We start from the raw sequence: 3150 nt of genomic DNA, 5'->3' as shown, positions 1-3150 counted from the left end.
AGAAAATAATCTCAATAGCTCAAAGTTTGTCTATTGATTCCTGCATGTTGAGGAAACGTCTTCAGAAGATCTGATTGTTGACTTCAGGAAGCCAAATATGTGGATTGCATTGTTCTTTCAAGTTGAAAACATCTGGTTATTTCCGAGCTCTTATTTCCTGAAAAGATCAGAATGATGCATTTTTGACTAACTATCTTGGATGTTATGATAGATGTCAATATGAAATTTATTTGATATTTTTTTTTTTGAATTTTTCCTCAAGTGAGGAGAAAAATGTCTTTAATACACATGATGATAAATGTTTGATACAAATTTTACGTATCATGTATGTATATGTATGTATGTATGTATGTATGTATGTGTATACTTTTCTCGATCTAGAAGGAGAATGATCGCGAGAGCAGTCTTCACTCTATCATTGATTCAACTTGTCCGTATTTCCACCAATGTGTACTCTTACAAACCTTGACCTGAGACCATTTGTTTATTCCATCAAATTTTGCCCTAAAATTTAGCTTCTCTTGCCCCAGCTTCGATCTTAAGCTTCAGATAGATATTTTTTGAATTCCAAGATACGCCTCCAGAGAGATTATCTTGTTTGAAAATGTTTTTCTTCTTTTATTTTCAAAAGTCTGAAAATATCAATAGTTTTGAAAAATGTTTAATCAAAAGTTTTGAAAATATTGCTCCTTTCAAGGTTTCACAATTGACAAATCATAAAACAAGAGTTCATTGGATATCAAAGAATTAATTACTCTTTTAATCCTTCAATAAATTATAGCTATTTGACAAGTGTCAAGATCAATGCTATCTTTGAGATATGGTTAAGTAAGGAAGGATAAAAAAGTCTCAAGTGGTTATTTTTGGTCAAAAGTATAATGTTCTCATTTATTTGATGTTCTCTGATCTGATGGAGTAGCTTCTGTACTCATTTATTGGAAGTGTTCTCGGACTCCCAGCTCTTATGTTCTTATTCAGGTTGTGTGATGCCTCATCAAGGGATTTGAGCAATCGCCTCCTATGTAATAATCTTCATATTCGAGCCGCCCTTTCAGGTTTTCAACTCGAATCCTCCTTTGGTTTCAAGACGTTACTCAGAATTTTACGTCTTGAACCCCCCTTTGTTATTTTTCTCTATCATGCATTAAAGATTTTAGAAAATCTTTATAAGTAAAATATTAATCCTGATAGGCGGGATGAAATATGAGGATAGTCTCTTCCGCTTAGAAATCCATGTATGATTAGAAGGGACTTGTAAGGCACGTAATGTAGGTCATGGTTCAGGGTTATGAAAGAAAGGGATTAAAGGCCCAAACATGTGTTTTAAGGGTATTTGAACCAAGGATCAATTAACTCTGATGCCTTCGATCTTGTTTTGCTCAATTTGAATCTACTCGCATGTCTTTCTCTTGATGTTCTATGATCTTCTGGTGAACTAATTCTGGATCAATCTCATAGTTTGAAACTTGATGTGCCATTTGAGTCGAGAGACTCTTTGTATGTGCTCTTTGTCCACTTTCTCTTTTTTTCTTTGATTTTTGCTTTAATATGATCTTTGCACTGTGTATTTGGTTCACCTTTTGGTATCTTATCTGGATCAATGATCTTCACTCATACGAGCATTTTTCCTCCAACTTGCCCCCCAATATGGAGGGTGATCCTTGATTAGGGTTGAATCAGAAGAAAATATCATTCAGGCTCAAATGGGGACACAAGGGATATATTTTCTCCTTTTGTGAAGGGATAAAGAAAGAAAGCCGTTCATCATCTCATACACAGAAGTCCTTGCAGAAGAGGTGTCCCCAGGGGATAAAGTTTCAGGATTAATTTTTATTTAAATGAAAATAGTAATTAATGCATGATAGAATTATTTTGAATGAATTCTATTTTTTCTCTTCGTTTCTTGCTCTCAACATGTCTCAATTGCTCATGCTCGTCTTCAGAAAAATTGATGCGAGATGCCCCACACTGTGTCTTCTTTGTAGGAAGGTTTATGTTCAAGTGAACATCTTGTACTCAATGTCTGTAAGTTTTATTGGTAGAAAACGTTGGTTTTACGTCTAAGAAGACGATGGTGACTTTATTGGCTCAAAGAAAGGTATGACTTTTGTGTCTCAAAAAATAAATACAGTGTTTCAAGGTGGAAAGAATATTTCAAGGTCTCAAAGAGAGGGAATGTTTCAAGGTCGAAAAGAATATTTCAAGGTCTCAAAGAGATAGAATGTAAAAAATTGGTTATTTGGTAGTGACCAGGAATTATTTCGGGTAAAAAAAATCGAGAGATTTTATTTTGGGTTTTAGACAGGATAAAAAAGGGTCTAATCTTGCCATATGTCAAAAATCTATAATTCTTGAAGAATTAAAAGGATATGTAATTCATTCGATATTCAAAGAACTAAAGATTAAAATTTGTTCAATTATTTAACCTTAGAAGGTAGCATCATTTCAGTCATCAAAGATTAAAAATATTTAAGCAAATATTGAAGAAAGAACAAAAATGAGTTCAAACAAAACAATCTCTATGGATGCAAGTGGTTGATGCAATGACTTCTCTGGCTTAGTATTAGGATACCCCTGAATAAAACATATTATGGATTTTGTGCTTTAGTGTCTTGCAGTTCTCGGTGGTATGCCCCGAGCTCCCAACATGATAGCTGCATATGGCGTTAATATCATGGCCTTCAGGATATGGGGTCTCTCTTGGTTTGGATTGAACTGGAGTCACAAGGTTCCTCTCAACTAGCATTGGGAGCAATTCCTCATATGTCATTGGGATTGGATCGATGCGACAGAATGCCTTATGAGGTTTGGTCCCCAGATTAGCTAGATAAGATCCTTCAATGTTAATATCCTCTCTTTCCTCATTGTCGGAATGACTAGTGCCTCCTATCTGGCCATTCTTGACTGCTCTTTCGATCATTTCTCCACACATGACAATGTCAGAAAAAACTCTTAGTGGCAACCCCTATCATGTAGTCGATATATGGAGACTTCAATGTATCGATGAATAGAGTGATGAACTCTCTTTCAGTCATTGGTGGATGCACTTGAGATGCGACATCCCTCCATCGTTGAGTATATTGTCGGAAACTCTCAAAATTCTTCATCTTCATATTCTGAAACATTGTTCTATCGGGGGCCATATCAATC

The sequence above is a fragment of the Hibiscus syriacus genome, unplaced genomic scaffold (assembly GCF_006381635.1).
Source record: "Hibiscus syriacus cultivar Baekdansim isolate YM2019G1 unplaced genomic scaffold, ASM638163v2 tig00004072_pilon, whole genome shotgun sequence".
Classification (NCBI taxonomy): domain Eukaryota; kingdom Viridiplantae; phylum Streptophyta; class Magnoliopsida; order Malvales; family Malvaceae; genus Hibiscus; species Hibiscus syriacus.
This window is presented reverse-complemented; position numbering follows the sequence as displayed.